Source organism: Bubalus bubalis, chromosome 1 (genome assembly GCF_019923935.1).
Source record: "Bubalus bubalis isolate 160015118507 breed Murrah chromosome 1, NDDB_SH_1, whole genome shotgun sequence".
Taxonomy (NCBI): domain Eukaryota; kingdom Metazoa; phylum Chordata; class Mammalia; order Artiodactyla; family Bovidae; genus Bubalus; species Bubalus bubalis.
Window position 1 is genome coordinate 190360810 of NC_059157.1, and position 20973 is coordinate 190381782.

Here is a 20973-nt window from a genome sequence, read left to right on the forward strand (position 1 = left end):
ACTGTCTGAATCACTGGGAAAGACCTTTATCACATTGGTTTTCTTCAAATGCTGTCTCTTAGTTGGCTGATGAGGTTTGCATTGTGAGAACGCCTGTCTCCAGTGAGTCCGATAGGAGGTTGCCGGATGTGTGGCTGGGATGGCTTGTCTCAGGCGCCCTGCCTCTCTCCTCGCACCCTGCCTCTCAGGAGTGGGGACACGGCTGCAGCCCTGGCGGGAAGTTGCCGCTTGGGCAGCACTCTGCAAGCCTCTCCGGCCTCCTGCTCTCAGTTCTCTCCACTTCTCTGACTTCTCCACACAGTTCTCTCGCCTTCCTGACTCAGGCTGATATTCTGTACTCTGGTTTTCTTTACAGTCATTTCTCCATAGACTTTCCCTCCCCCGCTTCCTTTCAGTGTTGTTTTCTGTTGCTGTGTAACAAGTCGCCCATGACTGGGTGGCTTAAAACAACACATGTGTATTATCTTGGGGTAAGAAGTGGAGGGGTGGCTTCGCTGGTGGTTCTGGCTCTGAGTCTGTCACGAGGGTGCAGGTGTGGCTGTGCTCTGTCACCCGCAGGTCAGCTAGGCCAGAGGCCCTGGCTCCCAAGGGCGGCTCCGTCCCCTGAAGCGAGAGATCCAAGAGGGGGAGAGAGGAGGAAGCCACATCCTCGCCCTGGGTGGTGATGGCACTTGGCTCCCTTGTGCCCCACCGTGACCTTTACCAGTGTGTTACCAAGGGGAGGCCGCTGTGCTTTGCTCTTTTCAGGGAGAATCCCTGGGTGTATCTCACCTTGCCCTCTGGCTGAGGAGCTTCTCCAGTGTCCTCAGGGGTGGAGGGTGTCTCTCCTCCTGGACCATCACTCACCTTCAGCTCAGTGGATGAGCTGGGCTTTTCCATGTCTTACAGTTGTGGTTATCGTCCTTATCTTGTCTTTGGTTATAGGCTTTTGTCTACGTAACCTAATTTTAAAAGTGTCTGACTTGCTTTCTTGCTCATTGTTGAGCCAGACACACCGTTTCCAGGAGTTTCCAGGCAGCTCACTCTTGGGCAGCCAGTGCCGCAACCAGGCCTGCCCTGCCCTCCCTCTTACCCACAGTTTAGCCAGAGACGAGGTACAAATGGCCAGGGCGTTTCTATTATTCAGGACACATTTTGCTGTTCCCTATTTCTGGCTTGGATGACATATTGGATGATGATTTATTTATTCAGCATCCATTTGGTTCTCACTGTGCTCTGGTCATGCCCGGGCCCTGTGCGGCACTCTGGGCACAGTTTTCCAGCCACAGCTCCCCACCTCGTGAGGCTCCAAGTGAGGTGGACCCTGGCCCCTCGGTGCTGGCGCAATGGTGCCCATGGTCACAGGGGGACTTGCTCTGCAGGGCTGTCTGCACGCAGATTTCATTTCTGCTCTCCTTCCCCTCTTTCCCCTGAACTCTGCAGAGTACTCGGCAGTTGAGAAGGTAGAGGGGCAGGACTAACTGCTTGAGTGCCTGGCAGAGCTGAGGGTCAGGAGAAGGGGTCTCCCAGATGTGGACAGTGTGGCCGTGGTGGCCCTGGTGACCTGGGCTCAGGTGTGTTCACAGCTTCCCACATGGGCACTTGACCTCAGACCCTGTCTCAGTGGTGTCAGCCCTGTGGGAGCGGTTTGCTTTTCCTGGGATGCAGTGGGTCACAAGCTCCACACAGCATCCGACACAGCCACCTTGCTCTTCTCTCGAGGCCTCTGCCCCGCGCGTCTGCTCCTGGAAGCCTTCGTCTGGTCACTGGTTCTGGGGTCCAGTCTGGCCTCGCTCAGGACTCATGGGGCTTGATTCCATCTTTACCAAACAAGCAGCTAGCTTAGCTTCTGATCATACTGTTCGTTTACTGCTGCGTGTGGCTTTCACCTCTAAGAATCCTGCAGAAAGATAGCTTTACTATTGTGAAACTAGCTCTAAGCCCCCCTCCCCTCTCTTCTTCTTGAAATCATTGTTTCTGTGATACACTTTCATGAAGACGACTGTGCTGAGCAAAAGTAGCTGGCTGTGCCCTTGTCGCCCCCTGTGTGTAGGCTGTGGGGTGTTCTGACCTGACTTCTGTCCCCGTTCATCTCACTGCTGAAGCCCCTCTCAGGACCTTGGCTTCAGGGGAGGGGGCAGGGCACTCATGGGGCAGCTTCTGTTGAGGAGGGATGTTGCCCTCAGAGAGTTTCCTGGGAGGGAAGGCAGATGTGGTTATTGCCTGGGGACCAGGGTATGGAGTCAGCCACCCTGAGAGTACTTTAACACTTTTAATTTAAGCAAAGTCATAGAACATAAAAGTCAGCTTTAAAACGTTTGTTTCTCTTTGCCACATTCTGGCGAGAGGAGCAGTGCCATCAGTCTGTGTTTGCTAAGTGATCATTGCCAGCAGGAGACAAATGTGAGCTCCCTGGGCGCAGGCTAGAGCCGGGCCAGAGACACTGTTCCCTGGGGAAGGAGGGCTGTGGCTAGGGCACCAGAAACGTGCTCTACACAGGCAGGGTAGCTGATGCAGGCCCAGGGTGGTCCTGGGCAGGGCATCGACTCCCTCTCCCCTCCCCATGGGCACAGCCTGGAGGACCTCCTCCCTGCACATGCATGTGCCCTGCACACAGGGAACTGTGAGGAGAGCCTGGTCCAGGGAACTAGAGGTACATGGGCACAGCAGGCCTCTAGAGATCTAGACAGGTTTCCAGATGCCAAGTGGAAATAAGTGTGTGAGTTAGTATCTTGTATGTAAAATAAGACAGCAATGAGTGTGGCGATCTCCCTGTGTCTCTGGCATGGGCACATGCACACCCCCTGCTATTGCACATCCAGCCCACACCCAGCTTGATCCAGAACCACCCTGCCTGGGAGCCGCCCCTCCTGGGTGTGGCCTGTGCCTGTTTGGCTTGGAGGGACTGTCTTAAGTACTCCTCTGTCTTTAGGGCTCAATCTGTGGCCAGGTGGTTTTGCTGGGGGCTGGGATGGTGGGTGGCACTGGAGGTGCCCAGTTGGAGGTACAGCTGTTTAGGGTGGTGCGAGATGGAGCGCCTGCTCCAGGTGGACAGAGCTGTGGGAGCCGGTGGCCCTCGTGGGCCAGATTACCACACAGAGGTGACCGCTCTGGGCTGCTTGGTGCTGTGGAGGTGGGGCAGGGGAGCCTTTGGTTGGTGTGAAGCAAGGAGTGATGTGATCAGATGTTTTATTTAAAAAAAAATATTTTCCTGAAATGAATAAGTTGGTAGAAACAACAGCTGAAAATATTAGGACAACACACATGAACAGGGAAAGTGCTTGGTGGATCTCAAGTCAGCAACTGTGTCCCCGCCAGAGGCTGTGATGAGCGGCTGGCTCAGGGGGCTCCCTGTCGCTCCCACCCCCACTGCTCCTGCAGGTGGAGATGTTCTCCTTTAGAATAACGACTTTGCTTTTACTTACAGTAAATTGCTGAGGGCATTTCAGTTACACAGTGAAAATCATTAGCAGAATTCTTGTTGTTTAGCATCAGGCTGTGGGGTATAATCGTGCTTTCTGATGGGTGGCAAAGCAGATACATTTGAAGGAGATTTATTCAGATTTTCCAGTATATCATTATCACATTCTTGTGTGATAGTTTCCTGATAATTCAACTTGATTTAGTAAAATATATCAGCTCCACTTTTCCTTGTAAGTTGCTGAGGTTTAAATCTGTTTAGCAGATTCATGTGCCCATTTCATGTGCCCTCAGCCTGAGCAGCTGGTTCAGTTCTACCTAAACTGCCCAGTGGAGGGGACAGGCAGACACGCCCTGTTCTGCCAGTGGCAGCCCTGATGTTTGAGGCAGCAGGAGGCAGCAGGCTGGGCTCTTCCTGGAGCTCGGGATGATGCCCGGCAGATCCCACATCTCCTCCTGCTTCGCTAGGCCCTGCAAGGTGCCAGGGTGGCAGGGCCTTCCCCATGCTGCTCTCCTGCAGTCTGTGACCAGTGCCTCCCTGTCCTCCTGAATCTACGCCTGGGATGCGGGGCTCTGTGTGTGTCCCCTCCCCGACAGGAGGGCTCCCCGTGTGTGTCTGTGTGTGTACCCCCTCCCTGATAGCAAGGTTCCCCATGTGTGGGGCTGGTTGTCAGTCCTCCACGGAGCACCTGACCCCATAACCACCACCCAGACAGTTGTTCCATTTGTATCCACAGAGAGGGAACTCACCATTTGGGTGATTTTGGTAACTTCTTGGAAGGGCTAGAAAATGAGGGTGGCCAGGGAACGTGTGGCCTGGCCCTGCTTCCCCCTCCCCGTCCTCCCCTGCTGAAAGTTCTCCATCAGGGCCCAGAGCCCTACATTTCTTTACAGCTTACTAGACTTGATTTTGTCTAAGCAATTCTATTATAACTTTGTTTCTTGATATACTAATTGCTCTTGCTTTTTGAATGCCATCTTATAATTTTTTTGATCTCCCATTTCATGAGTTTTTGTTTTCTTTCTCTGAAAGCACATGGCAGGCTGCAGACAAAAATCACTTATGTTTCTTTCTGTACATATTTCTGAACATATGTTCTTCTTCTACCTCCTGCTGTGTTTTGGTGTTTTCTTTGTGTGGCATAAGTTTTTTCATGGCTTCAGTGTTTTTCTGTTTCTCCTCCCTGAAGCAGAAGTCAGCCTTGTCTCCCGAAGTGGTGGACGTATCCCGCATCGGCCGCCTGAGTCCTGTCCCGGGTCTGTGGACTTGGAGCTGGGCAACAGTTCACTTGGGCTGGGCCTCACATCGCTGTGGGGGCCAGCAGCCCGTAGGGTGCTGAGAGGAGGCTCTGTGGCCTCTGATTCCTCCTGGCACCCGGTTTGGCTGGGACACACACTGCTTCTCTGGAGGGACTGCAGAGGGGCCTCCCAGCCACCTGTGCTGTCACCTCCATGCGTGTGGTGTGAGTGTTTGTGGTCTTGATTTCTTTGCTTGACTGATTAGAAACTGGAGTGGCAGGGAATAAAGGTGCCTTCACTGCCCTCCAGCACCACTCAGAGGGTTTGTTCTCTGCTCCTGTGTAGCCTGGAGTCTGCGTCACTGTCCGTGGAGCGACACCTTCCTCATGACACTGCGGCTCTTGTCCTCTGGGACCAATCTTTGGATTTTGTGACATTAAGCTTTCCCACGTCCGCATCAACAGATGGTATATTTTGAGGCCAGGATACTGGGCTAAGTAATGACTCCACACAGGGCCCCACAGGTGGCATGTTCAGTGAATGCACTACAGTTTCATTTGGAGCACTTGGTGGGTATTCGGTGATGGCACAGAGAAATCTGAGATGACGGTAAACTCAGCCGTGTACTGTGGCCGGTGGCTAAAGAGTTGTTGTTGTTTAGTTGCTCAGTTGTGTCTGACTCTTTGTGACCCCCTTGGACTGCAGCACACCAGGCTCCCCTGTTCACCAAATCCAGAACTTTGCTCAGATTCTTGTCCATTGAGTCGGTGACGCCATCCAACCATCTCACATGCTACTGCCCTTTCTAAAGAGTAAATGTCAGTTTTAAGCCCTTTCAGAGCAGCATGTTGTCCAAACAATATTAGTTGGGTGGGGGCTGGGCAACGTCACTGAAGACTGTGACCACAAGGCCAACCACTGTTGTGCAGCTCCACCCCCGTGCCAGACTGGAGCAGAGCAGGGAGAACTGGGGGCAGCCAGTGCATTAGGTCCCATGAAGTGTCCTTGTCCAGGTTCCTGGGGCTGTGCGGGGGTGGCAGGGAGGCAGCGGGGCTAGCCCACTTATGGCCTCTGGGACTGAATACAGTGTAACTGGAACCCATGGTAGGAACCCTGGGGTCCAGAGCAGGCTCAGGGTAAGGAGACATTGGAAGGATTTCAGAGACAAATCATGAAGGTTTGAGGCACTGGGGGGCTATGTCCATGGTCAACAGTCAGAGATGCCAGAGGGATGTGGTCAAGTGTGGGGTGAACCCAGATGACTCTTAGGATGGTCATTCAGTTCTTAGGTCATGTCATCACCTGAACTATTTTAGATGGCAAATTCAGCTATATGCATTTCCTCTGGTAAAGCATATCTGAGTTTAGTTGTTATATTTGAGGGAAATAGGACAATTTGGTTCAGGACTGGCAGCCCCCTGTAGTTCAAGGGGAGTTCGGTGTGTTTGATGGGCTGCTCACCAAGCAGCAGAGAACCCCCTCCCTTCCCTCCACTTGGCTTCATAGCAGGCTTGGACTCTTTAGGTTAAGCAACAGTTTTCCTTTTAAGATTTGCATTACTTCCCAAATATTAGTTAAGTCCAGAAAGGTGCAAACCCTAGATGTTGGAGCAACCAGCCTTCTCCAGTCAAAATGACCTACTTTTCATATTTTCCCTGAAAGTCTAACTTTTCTGATGAGGTCGTATTTTCCCTCCCATACCTTTGGGATGCACAGTTTTCTCAGTGAATTGCTGCACTGTTCACCCATCACCCATCCCCTGAAAACGTGGTGAACACCCTTCTTTACCTTGGCTTTCCCAGAGTTGCAGCTTGAGACAGACACAGCGGGAGCACAGCAGCTATAGTCGTCCGCTGCCATCACCACCATAGAGACACACCTCCCGAGAGCCTACAAATGCCTCCCCTCCCTGTACTTCATGTCCAGGGCCAGTTGTGCCAGGAGTAGAGCACTGGGGGTGGGCTGCATTTGAAAGAGGGTTTAATCTTGAGCAATTCATGTTTGAAGTGTGATAGAACCGATCTGAGACATAAAATAAGTTTAAATGATTTCACATCACACCAGCTACGTTCTCTGACCACGATGGAATCAAGAAATCAGTTATAGAAAGGTATCTGAAAAATCCTCAAATACTTGAAATTAAATGTCAAACTTCTAAATAACCTATGGAGCAAGAAGGAACCAAAAAAGAAATGAAAAGTGCTTATTTTGAAATGAATGAAAATGAAAACACATCACATCCCAGTATTTGCCATGTAGCTAATATAGCACTTGAAGGAAACTTAGGGTATGAAACACCTCATTAATAAAGAAGAAATATCTTCATCTTCTACCTCAAGGAAACAGGAAAAGATCACTTTAAAGTAAGCAGAATAAAGGAAATCATAGGAATCAAAACAGGAATTAATGAAATACAAACTAGAAATAATGATAGAGAATATCAGTGAAAGCAAATGGTAGTTCTTTGAGAAAAATCAATGAAATTGATCAACCTGTAGCCAGACAGGAAAAATGGATATACTATGATCAGCCTTATGCCAACACATTAAATTACTTTAGATGAAATGCATATTGTTTTTTGAAAGAAAGTATCGATACCAAAGCTAACTCAAGTACAGGTTGATTATCCTGATTCTCCAAAATAGATTTAAAAAGTGAATTTTGTTGTAAACCACTTCCTCTGGCCCAGGAAAAACCTCCAGGACCAAATGACTTTACTAGGGAATATTATTAAATATTTAAAGAAGAAATATTGCCAGTTCTATATAAACTCTTCCAGAAGATTGAAAAGGAGGGAATACTTCCAAAACTATTCTGAGTTCAATATTACCCTAATAATAAAGCCAGGCAAAGGTAGAAGAAGAGAAAACTATGGATGAGTATCTTTCATGAACATATATGAAAACTCAACAAAATTTTAGCCAATCAAATAGAATAACTAATTGAACTTTATCCCAGAAATTCAAAGTATCATTTACATTCTAAAATTAATCAATATGTTGTTTGGTTGTTGTTCAGTCACTCCGTCGTGTCCAACTCTTTGTGACCCCATGGCCTGCAGCAAACCAGACCTCCCTGTCCTTCGCCATCTCCTGGAGTTTACTCAAACTCATATCTATTGAGTCAGTGATGCCATCCAACCATCTTGCTCTCTGTTGTTCCCTTCTCCTCCCGCCTTCCATCTTTCCCAGCATCAGGGTCTTTTCCAATGAGTTGTCTCTTCGCATCAGGTGGCCAAAGTATTGGAGCTTCAGATTCAGCATCAGTCCTTCCAATGATTATTCAGGATTGATTTCCTTTAAGATTGACTGATTTGATCTTCCTGCAGTCCAAGGGATCCTCAAGAGTCTTCTCCAACACCACAGTTCAAAAGCATTAATTATTCTGCGCTCAGCCTTGTTTATGGTTCAACTCTCAAATTCATACATGACCACTGGAAAAACCTTAGCTTTGACTAGATGGACCAATGTCTGTGCTTTTTAATACAATGTCTAGGTTTGTCATATATTTTTTTCCAAGGAACAAGTGTTTTTTAATTTCATCAATATAATTCACCCTATTAACAGACTAAAACCAAAAAAACTGTATCATCTCAGTACATGCAGTAAAAGTATTTGATACAATGTAACACCCACTCCAGGGGTTTCCCTGGTGGCTCAGATAGTAAAAAAATCTACCTGCAATGGGAGAGACCCGGGTTCAATCCGTGGATCAGGAAGATCCCCTGGAAAAGGGAATGGCAATCCACTCCAGTATTTTTGCCCGGGAAATCCCATGCACAGAAGAGCCTGGTGAGCCACACAGTTCATGGAGTTGCAAAGAGTTGGACATGACTAAATGATTAACACACACAACATCCACTCCAGGTAAAAGCTTTCAGGAAACTAGGAATAGAAGGAGGCTTCCAGTGAATGGCATCAGTGATAGGTTCGCAGCTGATGCTGTCAAGGTGGTGAAACAGTGAGTCATTCCCCTGCAGTTGAGAGTAAGGCAAGGACATGTGTTCTCACCTCTTCTATTACATATTTTCCAGGAGGTTCTATCAAGTTCAATAGGAAATAATAGACATTGAAATTGGAAGAAAAGATTTAAAGCTGTCTTTATTCTCAGTCAACATGTTTGTCTATGTAGAATATCCTATAGCATCAAAAGGAGGCTGCAAGAATAACTGGGTTTAGCAAGGCTACCGTATACAAGATACAAAAAATCAAGTGTATTTCTCTATACTATCAACAAATAATTAGAAATGGAAAAACAGTACATCTAATAGCAAAACATTGCTGAATGGAATTATTGAAGACAGATCAAGGGAGAACTATACATTGCACAAAGACTCAGTGCTGTTGAGATACTAAGTCTCCTTAAACTGGTCTGTGGGTTCAGTGGACTCCCAAGGAGAATTCAAAAATTCAAAAATTTTTCAAAAAAGAAAAACAAGGGGTTTTTAGATAGAAATGTGACAACTAACACCGCTTGGTTCCATGATTTATTTTTAAAATACTGTAATCAAGACAGTGTGATGTTGGTGTTAAGAGAGACAAATCGACCAGTGGGTCAGAAACAGACTTGCGCATAGATGGGCAGTTAGTTTTCAACAACAGTGCCAAGGCAGTTTAATGGAAAGGGCTAGTTTTGTCAAAAAATGGTGCTGGAATAATTACACATTCAGATGCAAAAAAAAAAAAAGGAAAAAAAGACCTTTCATCCACATCTCCCATCATGTATAAAAATTAATTTGAATCAGATCAGAAATCTCAAATTTTATATACCAAGAACAAAACATGATGTTTTTTTTGTGACCTTGCATTAGGCAAAGTTTACTTAGTTAATACATTAAAAGCACTATCCATCAAAGAAACAAGTTTATAAATTGGACCTCATTAAATTAAAAAAATTTAAATTTTCTACTTTCCAAAAGACAGTATTAAGAAAATGACAAGATAGACCACAGACTGAGAGAAAATATTTGCAAATCTAATTTATCTGGAATGTATAACTGACTCTTAAAATGCAATACTAAGGAAACAAAGAACATAATTAAAAATGACCAAAAGATTTGACCATCCACTTCACCAAAGAAAATGTGTGGATGGCAAGTACGTACATGAATAGAAGTTAAGCATCACTAGTCATTAGCTAAATGCAAATTAAATTCACAGTGAGATACTACTTGGTGTGACCCATCCGCCAATCACTGGCAAAGATGGAGACCATCCCATACTGCTTGTGAGAATGTAAAATGGTATCTTTGCTTTGGAATCATTTTGGCAGTTAAGCCAAAAAGCTAGTTAAATATATACCCACCAGTCATTCCACTGTGAGGTGTTACCCAGTCATAATGAAAGCGTATATTCATACAAAGCTTTGAACAAGAATTATTTTGGGGGGCTCCAAAACCACTGCAGATGGTGATTGCAGCCATGAAATTAAAAGACATTTACTCCTTGGAAGGAAGGTTATGACTAACCTAGACATCATATTAAAAAGCAGAGACGTTACTTTGTCAACAAAGGTCCGTCTAGTCAAGGCTATGGTTTTTCCAGTAGTCATGTATGAATGTGAAAGTTGGACTATAAAGAAAGCTGAGCACAGAAGAATTGATGCCTTTGAACTGTGGTATTGGAGAAGACTCTTGAGAGTCCCTTGGACTGCAAGGAGATCCAACCAGTCCATCCTAAAGGAGATCAGTCCTGGGTGTTCACTGGAAGAACTGATGTTGAAGTTGAAACTCCAATACTTTGGCCACCTGATACGAAGAGCTGACTCATTTGAAAAGACTCTGATGCTGGGAGGGATTGGGGGCAGGAGAAGAAGGGGACAACAGAGGATGAGATGGTTGGATGGCATCACCGACTCAATGGACATGAGTTTGGGTAGACTCCAGGAGTTGGTGATGGACAGGGAGGCCTGGCATGCTGTGATTCATGGGGTCGCAAAGAGTCGGATACGACTGAGTGACTGAACTGAACTGAACTTGAGTAAGAATGCTTGCAGAAATTTGTTTTTTAATAAACTGAAATACTGGAAACATCTCAATGTCTATCCATAAATTAACGACTACACAAGTTGTGGTGTATGGTCACACGATGACATTGGGGAATCTCAATTAGGCTGAGTAAAAGTAGACCAGAAGTGTGCATCTAGTATGCTTTTATTATATAAACTTTTAGAGAAAGTGAGTTCTGTAGTGTCAGATAGCAAGTCAGAGGTTGCTTGGGACATGATAGTTGTTGCAAAGCAGAGAGAAAGGGATTGCAGATGGCCACAGAGAACACCAGAGTGTGCCCGTTCCTTATCCTGACTGGTGATGACTTCATGGATGTTCACATGTGATGAAACTTTTCAGTGTGTACACAATATATGCATATCTTAGTATATGTCCATCATATCTCAAAGCTGACTGACTGACTGACTGATTTTTTTGCCAAGAAGAAAGCAGGACCCTTTATATGGAGCAAGATAACATTGTCTAGAGCCCAAATTATTTTCAATCACAATGTCCAATATTTAGTGAAACATTAAAAGTGGACCAGTGAGCAAAAACAAGAGCTGAGAACTAAAACCACAGAGGACTTATATTATTGCTCTACCAGACAAAAACTTTAAAACAATGAAGATTATTAATTAAAAAAAAGAATATATTAAAAATAGAAAATTTCAAGTGAAATCATAATCTATGATTTCATAATCTATGAAAATCCTATGAATTAAAAAAATAAAGGATACAAAATGAATAATTTCACTGGATGTCTGTAACAGAACACTGGACTCGGGCTTCGTGAAGTGGGCAGTGGTTCAGTGAAGTGTTGAAGCACAAGAGAAAAGAGACTAGAATAATACAATGTGAGAGACCTGTGGGATGGAGTCAGAAGATCTCATGCGTGTAATGAGTAGCCCAGGAAGAGGGGAGATTTCAGAAAAATATTTGAAGATATAAAGGCCATGGAGTTTTCCAAAGCATTGGAAGATATGCTTGATTCTGAAACAGCTGACCCTGAAATGAATAAATAAAGAAGCAAGCAAACAAGCAAACAAAACTAATTTTTCATGTATGGGCATCATTGCTTGACTCCTAAAAACTACAGCAAAGAAAACCTTTAGAGCAACCAGAGTTAAAGATGGCCCATTGCTCAGATGGTAAAGAATCTGGTCGCATGCAGGAGACCCAGGTTCAGTCCCTGGGTCAGGAAGATCCCCAGGAGAAGGGTATGGCAACCCACTCCAGAATTCTTGCCTAGAGAATCCCATGGACAGAGGAGCCTGGTGGGCTACAGTCCATTGGGTCTCAAAGAGTCAGACATGACTGAGCGACTAACACACACACACACACTTACACACAACATCACTCTCAGAGCTGTATCTGGCGTGTCTTGTGGCTGGTGCATGCACACAACACTTTGGGTGTGTGTCCTGAGTGAAATCGCCACATCCTGGCTTATACACTCATTCTGCTCTGCTGGCTGAGGCCTCAAAATCTGTACTTGTAGCAGCAAAATGCAGACCCTACCACACTATGACGTTTCAAGCAATCACCTCTTCCCACTGCTTCTCAAAACTACACTAGATTTTAGAGAGCAGCATCCTTTCCCCCCTCTCTACAATGACTTTTTTACTCCCCAAATTAAGTAAACAATTAGGAGTGGTGTTACAGTCCTATGGCTCCAAAAAAGGGACATTCACCAATTCCTTGATGTAACCATTTCCACCAGAAAAATCCTTCACGCTAGGCGCTGAGAACTACCAGATGTACAAGTTGGATTTAGAAAAAGCAGAGGACCCAGAGATCAAATTGCCAACATCTGTTGGATCATAGAGAAAAAGCAAGGGAATTCCAAAAAATAATCTACTTCTGTTTCATTTAAAATCTACTTCTACTTCATATTAAAGCCTTTGATTTTGTGGATTACAACAAACTAGAAAATTCTTAAATAGATGAGACTACAAGACCACCTTATCTGTCTCCTGAGAAACCTGTATGCAGATCAAGAAGCAGCAGTTAGAACCAGACATGGAACAATGGACTGGTTCAAAACTGGGAGAGGAGTACATCAAGGCTGTATATTGTCACCTTGCTTATTTAACTTACATGCAGAGTATATCATGCAAAATGCCGGGCTGGATGAAGCATAAACTGGAATCAAGATTGCTGGGGGGAAATATCACCAAAAATTCAGATGTGCAGATAATACCACTCTAGTGGCAGAAAGCAAAGAACTAAAGAGCCTCTTGATGAAAGTAAAAGAGGAGAGTGAAAAAAGCTGGCTTAAAACTCAGCATTCAAAAAACTAAGATCATGGCATCTGGTCCCATCATTTCATGACAAATAGAAGGGGAAAAAGTGAAAACAGTGACAGGTTTTATTTTCTTGGGCTCCAGAATCACTGAGGACAGTGACTGCAGCCACAAAATTAAAAGATACTTGCTCCTTGGAAGAAAAGCTATGAGAAACCTAGACAGCATATTGAAAAGCAGAGACATCACTTTACCAACAAAGGTCTATATAGTCAAAGCTCTGATTTTTCCAGTAGTTCCATATGGATGTGAGAGTTGGACCATAAAGAAGGCTGTGTGCTGGAAAATGGATACTTTGGAATTGTAGATCTGGAGAAGAGTCTTAAGAGTCCCTTTACAGCAAGGAGATCAAACCAGTCAATCCTAAAGGGAATCAACCCTGAATATTCATTGGAAGGACTGGTGCTGGAACTGACACTCCAATACTTTGGCTACCTGATGCAAAAAGCCAACTCATTGGGAAAGACCTTGATGCTGAGAAATATTGAGGGCAGGAGGAGAAGGTGGCGACAGAGGACAAGATGGTTGGATGGCATCACCGACTCGATGGACATAAATTTGAGCAAGCTCCAGGAGATGGTGAAGGACAAGGAAGCCTGGCATGCTGCAGTCCATGGGGTTGTAGAGTCAGACACGACTGACCGACTGAACAACAGCAGAAGACATGGCAGGAATGTCCTCGTGCATGTGTCTAGATGAGTCGCAGCATCCTGTGTGTGTCCATTCTGTGAGAGGATGTAGACAGACCTCCCCAACTCATGGTTCTGGGTCTGGTTCTGTGTGTCTGGGTTTTCCCCAGGCTGGGACCCATCCTTAGATCCTACTGTGCTTCGCTGTGCTGGAACTCTACTTGTAAATGCACTCAGAGTGCAAAACAACTGTGAACCTCAGAAAGGTTTGTAAGTCGGTGAAGGAAATAGTGCAGAAATGAGGATGTGCCTCCCAAAGTGCCTCCCCAGGGACTGTCCTGCAACAGGGTTCCCTGGAAAGCCCCGGCTCCCCAGCTCAGACCATCGGCCTTGCTTACATCCCATTTGCGCAAGTGCACACTCTGCTTATTTACTCATCTGCTTATTACTTTTATAAATTTGTTTTCACTGTTAATTTAAATACTTTTCTACCTGTAAAAATGGTTTGGTTATCTTTGGTTGGGATTGAATGCATCATAATTTTTCTAATTAGTGAATACATGGTTTTTTCCTGTATAGTAGAGGGATTTTTCAGAAGAAAATAGTAGCCTAAGTGACTGGTGTTTAGGAGTTCCCAGTGCACCTTGCCCTCTCCAGCACCTGGCAGGGTATTGCCAGACTATTACATTAAGGCAGTGTAGTAGGTGTGTGAAGTGAAAGTGAAAGACATTCAGTCGTGTCCGACTCTTTGCAATCCCATGCCCCATGGACTATACTGCTGCTGCTGCTGCTGCTGCTAAGTTGCTTCAGTCGTGTCCGACTCTGTGCGACCCCATAGACGGCAGCCCACCAGGCTCCCCCGTCCCTGGGATTCTCCAGGCAAGAACACTGGAGTGGGTTGCCATTTCCTTCTCCAATACATGAAAGTGAAAAGTGAAAGTGAAGTCGCTCAGTCGTGTCCGACTCGCAGCGACCCCATGGACTGCAGCCTTCCAGGCTCCTCTGTCCATGGGATTTTCCAAGCAAGAGTACCGGAGTGGGGTGCCATTGCCTTCTCCCTTGGACTATACAGTCCATGGAATTCTCCAGGCCAGAATACTGGAGTGCGTTGCCTTTCCCTTCTCCAGGGGAATTTTCCCAACCCAGGGATCAGACCCAGGCCTCCTGCATTGCAGGAGGATTCTTTACCAACTGAGCCATCAGGGAAGCCCAATAATACTGGATTGGGTAGCCTTTCTCTTCTCTCGGGGAATCTTCCCAACCCAGGGATTGAACCCAGGTCTCCCACATTGCAGGTGGATTCTTTACCAGCTGAGCCACCAGGGAGGTCCATGTATTTGCATCTATTTCTGGTTTTAGTTTGCCCACCTTTGACCACTATGAGACTGAGCACGTTTTCATGTGCTTATTGGCCATTTAGAGCTCTTCCTTTATGAAGTACCTTTCTCAGTTCCTACCCATTTTGCTATTTATGTTTATATCAATTATAAGGGAGAGCAAACAGGCTGGCCCTGGATGTTTCCACGGCAATTTTCACTAGAGAAAGTATACAAAATCTTTAGGGAAGAAAGAATTTTCTCAATAATCCATTTTCAGACATGTGAGGTCCTGGGGAGAAGTGATGAGTATGCACCCTCACTGGCAGGGCTTCTTGAAAATGGAGCCAGACTCCAGACAGTGCGGTGGAGTCAGGGAGAAGGGCCACAGACAGGCTGGTGGGGACCCAGGAGCAGGGTTGCAGGAATGGGGGGCTGTCGAGGTCGGGGATCTGGTATTGCAGACCTTGGTCATTAGGTCGCAGCAGCAGTGTCCACGGCAGTGATGGGAGGGAGGTGGGGGCAGGGTGTACAGAGGGGACAGGGGCGCCAGTCGTGCGTTTCATGCTCTTCGGGCCAACTAATCAGTGCACAGGGATTTAAGAGCATCATCCAGAGTTACTAGCAAAAGAGCCAAAAATAGCTGGATGAGGACTCACACTGGGCAGTGGGGGGTTGTAACTTCGGTCACTCCTGACTCATCCTTGTGAGTCATCGCCTGTCCTGCTTAGTGGATGAGGCCCCACACGCAGTACAGATACTTGATAAACAAGAGGAGGAGCTCAGCCTCATTCAAGATGTTTACAGCTTTCAAGTGTCAACAATTAAACTGTGGTAACAGTTTTCGTCCTTCAGTTTGTCAAAGTTCAGAGTGTTTGAGAGTGAACTGCATTGGCAGTGGCTAGAGAAACAGCACTCAGGAATTTGATGGGGATGTAATTTGCAGAGACCCATATGGAGATGATTTTGGTTAATTTCTCTGAAATTAAAAGTGTACAGTATTTCACATCTCATGCCAAGGTACCTCTGATTGTGTTGAGTCAAAAAGTTCTAAGATGCATTGATGGTAAAGAATTGCATGCCAGGTGCATAATGGACACGCGTGTTCCTTCTGTGTGCGTGGAATGTGATGCATGGATCCTCCGGGCAGTGTTAACAGTGAATGAGCTCAGAAATGCTACCAGAGAGTCTTGTTTTTCATTGTTTAAATGTTTACTCTTTATATTTAAGCATCTATAGTTTTAAAGAGTTATGAAACAGCCCAAGACCATGAAAAGTTTTAATAGTCACATTAATAAAGGAATCTATATGCATTGCCAAGGTCATGTCAAATTCATGATGTGTTAATATTATTTAATAATTGAAACCTGAACCATGAAGTAAGTCAGCCATCACTGGGGAATGCGGCAAGTGGAGAGTATTCTGGCATCATTGTTGTCCCTATGGAGACGGGACACAGAACGCAGTCACTTGAAGTGCTGTGAAGGCCAGGAGCCCTACCCTTGCCCGTGCCCTCTGAGGGAGCATCCCCGCCCCTGCCAGGAGAGTGCACACATCCCAGAGCGGCCAGCGCCCTTGGAGGGTCTCCGGCCAGGTCACTGAGAATCTTCCAGTGGGCATCGCCAGCCCTGCAGCCCTGACGACTGCTCTCCTCTGAGCCCGAGGCTCCTCTGTGAAGTGGGGATGATGACTGCTTCCTCACCCCGCCAGAGTGTATGAGAGAACAGGCGTGAGAGCGCTGGGAAGTAGCAAGTGCTTAGAAATTGGTAATGTCTCTTCCTTGTAAAGATTTTTTGCATTTTCATAACCCAGCCTATATTTCTGGAACATTCTCCATTAGGTAGGATTAGAATAATGACTGGACCCTGTGGTTTCAGAGCATTTTGGAAGTGTTCCCCTGCTGCTGGCATCCGCTGAGGAGCCTCGGGAGGGTAACCCCGTCCAGGGCAGGGCCCCCTCCTCCACACTTTACTCCATTAAGGGAACACAGTGCTTGGCTGGGCCCAGAGCACCCGGACACCTCTGAGTCTTCAAGTGTGTTGCCAGCTTTTAAATGTATTTCTGTTATAACAATTGCTAACGGATGCAAAACAACTTTCATGTATAAAGGTGTTATGAGCCTCCACACGTGAGGACGACCAGGAACAAGCGGGGCTGAGTGGGATCTCGGGCGTGCCGAGCTCATCGAGTGACGTGACATTTTTCCCTTGCTTTTTGGTAGATGGACAGTGTCCTTGCCCACGGGGAAGCAGGCGGGCTGGCAGGACAGGCGTCCCCAGGCCGGGAGGAGGAGCCGCTCGCAGGTACTCTCATCTACCCCCGCTGGTGACCTGCTCGCCCGGCCCCCCCGTTCCAGCCAGTGACGCCTGTGACCCCCGCCTCCCCCCGGCCTGCTCTGCCACCTGTGCCCTGCCTGCGCCCAACCTCAGTGCCTGTCGGTTGACCCACCTCAGCCCGGATCTGACCTTCCCCTGCCATCCCAACGCCGGGCCTGGTCCTCACTTCTGGTTGACCCTTTGCTTGACCACTTCTCTCCAAGTTCTTAACTCTCAGTTGTTCTGTGACTCCCAGTAACCTGGCTTGGCCTCCGGGCATGTGGAGAGGCCCCTGTTGGGGTGGGCTCCCACCTGCTGGTGCTCACAGCCTCTCAGATGTGCTTTTTATGTGTTCGTTTCCTTCAACAGGGTGGTTTGTAGAGAACTGAGAAGGAACGTTGGTTCCTGCAGCGATACGGTCGGGCTGCGTGCTGCTGCCCCTCCTGAGCCACACAGAATGGCCACTCTGTCATTGGCCTAGGAGCAGAGTGAAGGAGATGAGATGCTTCAGAATCAGAACTGATTTCAGGAACAATTTTAGATGAGGCTGGGAGGGTAGGGCTGCTGTCCCGGAGTCTCCAGAGTCGCTGGGCAGACAGCTCAGGTCTGCTGTCTGCACCCGGTCTGGCTCTGGGAGGGGTTGCATCCATCAGCAGACACACTGATGGGCTCTGTCCCCAGAGACAACGTCAGAGGTAGATGCAGCCTAAGCAATCCGGAGGTGACGCGCTCCGTGCTTAGGGAAGGGGAGGGCGAGTGCGCATGCTCCCCAGCAGGGGCTGCCAGGGACCCACAGGAGTGTCAGGGTTGCCTCACTGAGGTGACTAAGTAAGGGTGAGGGGGCAAGTCATGAACGGGGAGGCAGAGGGAACAGCCAGTGCGAAGGTTGTAGGCGAGGAGGCTGGAGAGCAGCTGGAGGCCTGTGTGGCCGGAGCAGTGGGAGGGTGGGGCACTGGGGCCAGATAGCAGCTTCCACTCGGGGTGGGGTCCCAGGTAAACCTTTAGAGCCGAGCAGACTCCAGCCTTCCTGTGGGTGGGGAAGGAGAACTGGGCTTCACCCAGGTGGTCTGGACAGACAAGGTGGAAAGTGGGTGCATGTGGAGGAGAAGAGAGGGGAAGAGCCGGGCAGGAGAACAGGGGCTTTGATGACTGGCTGCAGCGGGGAGAGGGGGAGTGAGGGGGAGCCCAGGGGAGTGTTGTCGATGAGCGAAAACAGGACTGATTCTGTGAGGGCAGCAGGTGGGCTGAGGGGCCACGAAGTCAAGAAGCAGCCATGGACGTGCTGCACAGCAGGTCTGTCCCAGGAAGCTGAGGGGGTACCCGGGAGCTGAGAAGATGGGGAAATCCTGTGAGATGTGTGTGGTCCTCATGAACTGCCAGTGGTCGCCCACACAGGACACACAGGACAGGACGCCCTCATGTGGGCCAGCTTACGGTTGAACTTCTTCCGGCCTCTGGGCATGGTGAAGGGACGTTCTGGGGGCCTTTCTGAGCCAGGGGAGGGCAGGGTTGGGGCCCTAGGCTCCGTGCCATCTGTGGTGTGAGAAGAAGTGGCAACCTGGGGAGAGGCGTGGCACTGTGGGGCTCTGGGCTGTGGCTCTTGCCAGGCGGGAGGAGGAAGCAAGTGAGGACAGAAGGAGCCCAGCGCAGGCGCACAGCCCATGTGGCTGCTCCACAGGTGGGCCAGGAAGGGGCCTTCCTGAAGGGAGGGCTGGGACAGCAAAGGTGGGCGGTGACTGTGGTTTACTTTCTCTTCAAGTTGGTGGCAGTTGTAAATTGATCTCCATCAAAGTAGAATATAACTTAGAAATATTTAAAAAATACAACCGCCTTTTCCAGTTAGAGAACAGTACTTGGTTTCTATGGTAACTGCCAACCATTTAACTAGGGCAAGTGTTATGTGGTGACATGGGGTAATTACAGACAACGGGGAAATTGCAGGGTAAGACTTACATAAATACAGAGTGGCTGCGTGGTTAGCTTCTGCTGCTGAAGTGAGGCTGTGGCCATTTCTGGCTGGCTGTCTGCTCCAGAGCCTGCCCTCGGGCTGGGTGGTCACCTTGGGGCAGGGCCCCTCTCTGTTCAGCCTGTTGCGTGTGAGTCCCACTCTCCTCCCTGCTCCACACTGGGACCTCAGGCAGGTCATCTCCAGGCCCACTTGACCTGTGCCTCTGTGAGGCCTTCCCCAGGTCAGGCTGGAGGCAGACGGAGGCCGTACATTGGCTCCAGGCTATGGCCATTGACATTAACTTATCAACCAGAACTTAAGAAGGGTGTTTCTGGGCTTTTTTTCTTTTATTAACTGGCTATGAAACAACCCCTAAATAGGGTAAAAAGAAAAATCAGAGCACAAATCCATCTCTCACAGATTGGAACAGGATGGTCAGAACACTCACCTACTGTCCCCCCTGCCAGGATCCTCCAAAGACAGAGAGTTTAAGACTACAGAGTCCATGCTGCCCCAGAAACAGGGGCCACCGAGTCAGAAGCTCAGACTTCAGGTTAATTACCAAGAGACAGAAGCAAATAACATTTGCAAATGAAAACATCACAGGAGATGTGTGGCGAGCCTACTGCAGGTAAGTATTCGAATTCGGACACTTGCAGAACCAGTATCCATGCAGGCGAGTCAGGTTTCTCAAAAGCAGACTGTGGGCAGAGCCGAGAACTGTCACACACTTGAGAACCACAGAGCAAGGGGAGAGAAGTACCAAGTGCAATGAAAGAGCATGTTCCAGGGAAGACCTAATGGCATGAGGAGAAGAGCATTCATAAAAGAAACAGCTCCTTCAAAAGAGACAGGCAAAGATTTTGGAAAGAAAAGTTATGAAAATGAAAAAATCTTGATGGTTTAAATTGCAGAACAGACAGAAATGAAGAAGGAATTAGTGATTGGACAAATGAACCAAGGATGGTTCCTGAATGCAGGCCTAAAGCACCCAGAGCTGTCCCAGATGCAGGTCTCAAGGGCTGAGAGGTGGAGAATGTAAGAGAAGAAGGGGAGCCCATGGGGAGTTTGAGAAGCTCGCATGGTTGTCAGGAGCATTCTGAAAAGGAGAGAGTGGAGAAGATTGAGAGAGGGTGACGAACGTGTCTCAGAAGACGCCTGATGGGCACAGAGCATGTCAGGGATGAAATGTTGGGTGAGATGGGGTGGGTGGAGAAACCATAGGGCTGGGAGGCAGTGGGATGGAAGTTTAGGATAGGACCAAAGAGAAACCCCAAAGTGGTCAGCAAAAGGAGCAAAGCTCTCGCTATCAATTGACATAAAATTCTCTATACCACACGAGTATTTTAGAGTTAATTGGATCAATATCTTCAAAGTACTTGGGGAGAAAAGATTCCAAACCTGGAATTTGAGACACTGCCATAATCCAGGTTGAAGGGCAAAGGAAGGGTGCTGTCAGACAGTCAAGGACTCAGAGGTTTCCAGCCTCACCCCCAAGACTGACAAAAGGAGGGAGACAGCCATCCATAGAGAGGGTGGGACTTGGTCCCACTGACAATGGCAGGAAGGAATCCTGGGCAGTATGCAGCTACTCTGAATAATCATTGATGTCTGTTGGTTTGCAAATTAAGGTGATAGTTGAAAACTCTTGGTAGCTTCCAGTGTTTATTGTCCCTGGTTGTTCAGCAGTTACTTGTGATTCGGTGTTCTCCTAAGAAGTGAACTCATGTCTTTCTACTCCACCGTCTTGTCTCCATCAGTTCAGTTCAGTTCAGTTACTCAGTTGTGTCCGACTCTTTGCAACCCCATGAATCGCAGCACGCCAGGCCTCCCTG

At 47.6% G+C, this 20973-nt stretch overlaps 1 protein-coding gene across 4 annotated transcripts in view; it reads left to right on the plus strand.

Annotated features, from left to right (window-relative positions):
- PCBP3 (poly(rC) binding protein 3) overlaps positions 1–20973 on the plus strand; it is a 231169-nt gene that overhangs the window by 121689 nt on the left and 88507 nt on the right. For 2 of the 4 annotated variants that reach the window (XM_025292973.3, XM_025292983.3), the window contains one exon: positions 17097–17178. The exons of the other annotated variants lie outside the window; for them this stretch is intronic. The gene's annotated coding sequence lies outside the window, so the exon portion shown is untranslated. The remainder of the gene's footprint in view (positions 1–17096; positions 17179–20973) is intronic. 4 annotated transcript variants of the gene reach the window in all.